The following is a 7323-nucleotide window of genomic DNA, read 5'->3' as shown; positions in this document are numbered from 1 at the left end:
TCTTAGGATGCTTTGTCAAGATGTTCTATCACAGGAAAAGAAAGGTAACTGAAACAGACCCCACAGGGACTTCAGTGATTATCCAAACTGAAGATAGTTTACTGATGTAAAAAAAAGTGATAACTCTTTTCAACAACAGAGTTAGCCTAATTGATTTAATGAAAATGGTGATGATGTTGAATAGAGCGTCTCAGCTTACAGGAAAAAAAAAAGGAAAAAGCAAGCAAGCAAGCAGACAAAAAGTTAAGAGTGTTAAGATTAAAACAACCAAAGGTATTCACATAGATGTGGGGAGTAAAAGGGCGGGAACACATCATAAATTCCAGAATTTTACAAATTCTAAGAAATATGTAACAGAATTTTTTTTATTTCATGGATTTTTTCCTTCTTTTTACATATGTTTTCATTTTACATACCAATCACTGTTGCCCCTGACTCCTCCTCTCCCACTCCCCCTACCTCCTCCCATCACACCCCCATCCACTCCTTATAGTGGTAAGGCTTCCCTTGGGTATTCAACACAGGCTGGCAAAAACATGAAACACTTGACGAATTTGCGTGTCATCCTTGTGCAGGGACCATGCCAATCTTCTCTGTGTTGTTCCAATTTTAGTCTATGTGCTGCCGAGCACCAGAGCAGACTTTTTGGTCATAACATGAAATAAAAGCAGAGAAATAGAAAGAACGTTGCGATAACTTTTGTTACAAAGACAAATTGTGTCATTGCATGTTTCTATTTTTGTAACAAGAGATAGGATCATTAGAAATCAACATGGAAAGCTCACTGAATAGATCATGGAAAGTGCAATTTCTGGAAATGATACATTCATTTTAAAATCTTGAAGAAAAGAGTACCAATTCAATAAACAAGATGTGTGTAAAAAACTGCAAATTGTCAAGAGTGGCACCCAACTGTAAACATCCACCTTCCAGGAAAGGACTTCTGAGTGACTGATCAAAATACCAGATCTGTTTCTCAGGTGTCCTTTGATCATCTAAAATAAATAGATAAATAAATAAGTAAAAGGGAAGAAAAGACAAACAGGACAGAATTAGAATTGGCATTAACATGCGGTAGAATGGGTTGAACTGAGTTGAAATGAGCTACTTTGAATTGAGCTGCGTTGAATAAAATTGAATTGAGGGATTTGTCCTGATTGTGAATAGCTAGCTCTGTGGGAGAGTGGCTGAATAACTAGCCAGGAGCTTTCTACTAAAGCCAACTATGTGAGATTGCTCCAGAGTAAGTGGAAAAAGAAAATGAGCGTTTGTTTCTAACAGGAATTTTGTATTTGATTATTGGAAGAAAAAGCTATACAGACGGGAGAAAAAATTGACACAAAGAAATTCGAATAATAAAACCAAAGGAAATAGCCCAAAAGTTTTCGAGAAATGAGAAAATACCATGCCTGTTGAAAAATTTACTAATTTGACTTATTGTTTGTATTTTATATTATTACCAAATCTAATTCCAAAGGTATATTATTCATTTTTTACAATATTTGAGTATGATGCACAAATTTGTATCCATTTCAGATGAGCCACTAATGGTGGAGTTGTTCACTGATGTCATTGAGCATTAATAATGATGATGTTGATTGAGCATTTGATAATGATGATGTTGAAGTCGCCCATGTTGCCTGTCAGTTCCTCAGAGCTGTGTATTCATTATCTTGTCAAACATAAAAGAATGAGAACTAGGAAATACTGTCCTTTAGCTGTTCCATGGGTATCAGCCAGGACAAAGCATCATCCATCTTAGAGAACCATCACAAATAAAACTATCAAAGAATGAAAAACTGTATTTGTCAAATAGTCTTCATTCCAATGATTCCTCAAACTGGATGATTATCTGCTTTTCTTGTTTTAAAGGTATGGTATTTTATGGAAATCAACTCTGTTTCTTGAGGTTGTGGAATTTGAAAACTGAATCATTTAATGAGACAGTCTTAGACAACTGTATGATGGAGCACGGCTCTGTCATCCTGAGGTCCTTGACTGTGTGCTTCTTGTCCCAGCTTTGCATTGGTTGCTTAAAATCAATATGATGGAACTATTGAAATCTCCAACCCATAAATGTAGTGGGTAGACATTCCAGCTTTGGTCTGGAAGTTCCAACCCCCACTTAGGCTTCCGTAACTATCACGCCTATAAGACGGGGCGAAGGGAGGGCCCTGAAGACCCGAGATCCAGATGCACCATGCCTTCTTCCTGCTTGGACCTTGGATGCTAGAGGTAGACCGAGGAGAGTTCTCCAGAGAACACCACCGTACTGTGCTGCGTCTCTCACGGAACCTGCAACCTACCTATCCCTTCATTTGTAAGTTACGCCATTAAATAAATCTCCCTTTTAACTATGTGGAGTGGCCTTAATAATTTCACCAATACATAAATGTTACCAACCCCATCACCACCATGTATCCTTGAGGGCAATAAAATCCTGCAACTGAAAACCATATTTTCATGCTTCCATTTTCTTCCAGGATTGTAGAAAAATACACATGTCAAAAATGCCTCCTTCACAGTTGGGATAGAGTAAATTACAGCAGGTTCTTGTGGCATAGTATATATATTGCTTTTTTGTTTGTTTATTATCTTTATGATGTCTCCTTTTCTCTGTAAACTCTAGCACAGTGTCTGCATGAGCTTTGTTTTGTTCTTGCTTCTGTGTGCATTATTTCTCAGTTTGTTTTACCTTTTGACAAGGTCATGGTAAATTATCCTTTGTCCAGTTGATGGTGTCTGATTAATTTAAAGATAAAGTTTCATTGTGTAATCAAATCTCTCTTCAAACTTGTGATCCTCTTGCCGCAGTGTCCAGAGTGTTTTAGATACATGTGTGTGATAGGTGCAGTTTACCCATTTGCTGTATTTGCCAATTCTATTCATTTCTTGTAGATACTGTCTCTTAAGGTAATAAAATTGGTAATATGATATATCTGTGAAATTAATTTTTATTCATAAATCACAGTTTAAATTAAAATATGTAGTCTAGTGCTCAGAAAACTTGGAAACAGGGTGCTTTTGATGTAGTTTTTCAGACATGGCTTCATATAAATGGAAGACTATTGAGCCTAGAGTGTTTGTCCTTGACTCTGTTTTCATTGGTACTGTAGTGTTACAGTACTCACAGTCAGAAAATGAGAGACAGCATTACTACTCTTTTAACTACTTGTACAGTTGTGCAGCATATTCATCACTTCAACAAGACAAATGACAGCAAAACAAGGTTCTCTAACTAGCAGTCATGATACTTGATGTTGTGTTATTTCTGTGTGCTGTTCATCTGCTGTTAATGAATAAAGTATAGAGACAATCCAGAAATTACAGGGCCATTGTCACAACGACTCAAGGAAAATTCACATTAGATGCTGCATACCGAGTGTGTTCAATGCTTTTAGTGTGGTGCTAAGAGAAAGGGGAACAAGAGGCTATCCAGGAAACAAAGGAGATTGCATTCACATGTCTAGACATGGGTACATCATACAGGACCTGGTACATCATACAGGACCATGTGGAAAAGGCACCAGGGTGGTCAGGAGACAGAAGAATGGGCTGGAAGAGGAGGAGTTGGGGGTGTCTAAGTGAGAGCCTTTATAGGGGTTTCTGAAGGAAAATCAAAGCAGGGAAACACAAGTAGTTTAAGATTCCCTAGCCTATAATTTGATGGGCTCTTAGCTGTAGGAGTGACCTTTAGTTGTCTGACACTTGGCCTTGGGATGGTTAAAGCACAGAAGTACTGTCTCCTGTTGCATACAGTTCAGACAGAGAAGGCAAGGGTCTAGAACTTTTGTTTATATATTAAAGGCATGTTCCTAGATGAGATTCTTGCTGTCCCTGGGGTGGAACTAACTCTTCTTAGCCATAAAGGCTTATTCAAGATATATATTTGCTGTGCATTGTGTTATTAAACTACAGAAGATAAACATATAATACACAAATTATGTAGAGCTAATCAAGCAAGAAAAGGCAAAATGACAGTCATGAAATTCACCTTGACAGTGTAGAAAGCACTTGCCTTCTCTAAAATAATTTCATAATGAAAAATGAATTGAATTTTAAATACCAGATAGAGCCGAATTGTCTTACATTAATGATGAAAAGTACATCATATTTTATTCACCATTTACCAAAAATTAAAAGATAAAATTTCTACTAAAAATTTATAAAGTATTATATATTTTTGAAAATTAACTGTATTTATATGCTTCAACAAGTAAGTTAAAAAAAGTGGGGTGATACAAGGATGTGAAATGTTTGAAAATTATCTGGGTAACAATACCTCTCTTACCACCATTGGAAAAAAAAACCCAATCAGTGTTATAATCTTATCACACAAAGAGGATGCTAAAAGTTGATCATAATCATAGTATAAAATAAGAATTCTAAGGCCATTTCACTTATGAATATAAACACACTATATTGGAGAAAATAGTGAAAAGCATATTCTGATAACCGTTACATGACATTTTCTTCTTATCAAGACTGGTTTGTCACAAATATGATGATATTATGGACTGATAGCTCCTGTCTTCCTCAAGTTTATATGTTGAAATATTAGGCACCAGGGTGATGGTATTAGGAAACAGGTCACATGGGAGGTTATGATCAGCAAAGGTGAGATCCTCTCAAATTGGTCAGCATCCTTATGAAATAGGCCCCAAAGAACTGTTTTCTCCTTTCTACTATCTGTAAACCAGGGACCTGAAGACATCAAATCCAGCAGCATTGCAATCTTCAGAGTCCAGAGCTGTGACACAGAGAGAAAAGTTTACTGATTAATCAGTTCATTTTATAGCATTCTTCTTATGACATCCTAAACCACTATGACAGGTTTTTCCATGATTGATGGCTTCTTAGTGGAATTTATTGAAAGATAAAGTTTTTTATTATAGAGTAAAGAAAGTATTTTTATAAAACTTGATACTTTAGTCACCTCATTTATAATAAAGCAGTGTTCTTTTAAAATTAAAGGTGGTATTTACTTACATCAGCTTATATGGACCCTTGTTTTTCCCAAACCCCTCCAAAGGCCCTGTGCTTAGACTTTTCTTACATTCTCTGTTACCTTGTTAACTGAGAGGCACCAGTGCCTCTCATGGCCCCAGAGCACCTCTGCTTTCCCTCCCTCTTTTAAGGAATTTCCTTTGCCTTGTATGTGGAACTGTGCATTTCACAGGGCTGCAAATCTCCTATCAGTCTATATCCCACCCCTTTGAGAGACCTGACTTGCTTGGGCTCATATGCAAGGGCTACACTTATACTTCTGCACTGTAGGATTCTACTATTGGTCACTGATGATATGTGGAAGGTATCTGAATGTTACCAGCACTGCCACCTGAACAAGCTCCAGTAGATCTAGCTATCTTTAGACAAATGCACCAAGGATAGTCATCAAGCAAACTCATGCAATGCACAAGACTTAAGCTCTGAACCTAGGGCTGAAGTCTATGCACTTGGTATTTTTGGTCTGCCTCTGCATTGAATACAGATATAATGTAAGTTAGAGATCTCTGTGACTTACTATAATCATAGGATAGTAAATTTTCTGTTCATAAATGTTCAGTTGACTCTAGAAAATCAAGAAGGGACAGGGTTCATGAAGCTGCAAGACAAATCCTAGCTCATCCTATACTTCGCAGGAACTTCTGAACAGTGAATGAAGTCAGAGAACTGTTGCAGGATATTTGATAGTGCTGTGAAACTCTGAGACCGTGTTAATAAAATTAATTGTGGATCAGAGAGTGGAGCCAGTGACTAGTTGACAAGAATTAGCCATAGAGAGAACAGATAACCTAGGAGTATGGATAGATATGGAGGCGCATAGGAAGGAGTAGGAAGGACTTAGACATTTATGGTCTTTGTAGTGGAGAGATGCTTCTTTTGCTGGGTCTCTGGCCAAAAGGGAAGGTCAGCTGGTTGCCTCTAGGCTTCTCTGATCTAGCAAATTTTCTCCTCAATACCTGACTCCTTAGATTTTTTGGTAAATATAGTAACTTAGATAAAAACAACATTTGGCATCCAATGCATGACACAAGATCATACTACAGCTTCTGAAACTGCCACGTCTACCTGTAGCCTCAGCTGCTGCTCAGATGGCTTCTTCCACCAAGATTCCTCTGCATACACACCAGTCCTGAGTGTCTCACAACCATGCCACCACGGATGTCACAGCAGATTTGGTAAGACACCTGGGAAGTCCAAAGAAAAATCCCACATTAAGACTGGGAAATATCATAATGCAGGGAGTTTGGAATCTGTATAGTGCTACATTAAGCAGATGGAAAATGGAAAAAATAAACGAAGGGTAACCAATTTAGCTGGGAGTGACATAATGCTGATCACAATTATTATCAGTTTGGTATTATTAGTGCCTCTAGCCCTATTTCCTTGTTCTATGGCTCTAGCTTCATCTTCCCATCATGTTCACCACTGTAAATGAGGACCAGCTTCCAATATTGTTGTTGTCAATTCTTTCCAATCTTGGGGGGGAAAATTCTGTTCTGGATTGCCCATGAATTTAACATCTGCTTCACGTAGGGTGAATGCATGCATTATGAAAGGACTACTTCCTTAGATCTCCTCCATCTAACATTTCTATATGATTCTGTTTAACTTCTTTTTAACCTCTGGGGTTTCTATCATCTGCTGGTAGTTTTTGTACAGTAACTGGATAAACTAAGGTTGTTTTTCTAACAACCTTGGGCCACCCCTCTTTAGTTTCATCATGCAGTGGTACTGTAGGTTCTTGTCTAAATTCTTCTTCTGTGACAGTATTTTTTTTTAATTTTCATTTATAAATTTTTTCTAAGGCTTGTATCTTATCAATCCACTTTTCATATTTGGCACAACAAACCACTGTGACTATTAAGGATAAAATAAGAATTACCAGACTGATAGTAATTATAATCGATGTTATCTCAATCTCAGTTAAGTCATTTGCCTTTTCATTTTCTGCTTCTACTTTCAAGCCATCTGAAGTAGCATTATGCAGGGTCATAATTGTTAGCATTTAGGCATCTGTACTGGCCTGACCGTAGTGTCCTGATAGGACATCCTCAGCTGCAGCCACTAAGAGCACCTCTTGTGTGCATTCACTAAGTTTCCTATAAAAAGCAAGCCTTGTACACCTCCCATCTCTTTGTCTTTCTCTTCCTCTACTCTCATCCCCAGGGACCAGTCTCAGCCTCTTCTCTCCCCTCCCCTCAATAAACCTCCCACATGGGCCTGTTGGATGGTTTGACTGCTTCACACCACTTTTAAAATACAACACTAATGCCCTGTATTATATTTCCCATCCTTAACATGGAAAGGATTTTTCTC

At 37.7% G+C, this 7323-nt stretch overlaps 1 non-coding gene across 1 annotated transcript; it reads right to left on the bottom strand.

The window, feature by feature from the left end:
- Positions 1-530: 530 nt before the first annotated feature.
- On the bottom strand, positions 531-632 carry LOC131920238 (U6 spliceosomal RNA). The gene has a single exon (XR_009381583.1). It is a non-coding gene; the product is annotated as a U6 spliceosomal RNA (small nuclear RNA).
- Between the last annotated feature and the right edge of the window lie 6691 nt (positions 633-7323).

The sequence above is a fragment of the Peromyscus eremicus genome, chromosome 9 (assembly GCF_949786415.1).
Source record: "Peromyscus eremicus chromosome 9, PerEre_H2_v1, whole genome shotgun sequence".
NCBI lineage: Eukaryota > Metazoa > Chordata > Mammalia > Rodentia > Cricetidae > Peromyscus > Peromyscus eremicus.
The sequence above is the reverse complement of the archived record's forward strand: the minus strand, read 5'-3'. Positions and strand labels throughout refer to the sequence as shown.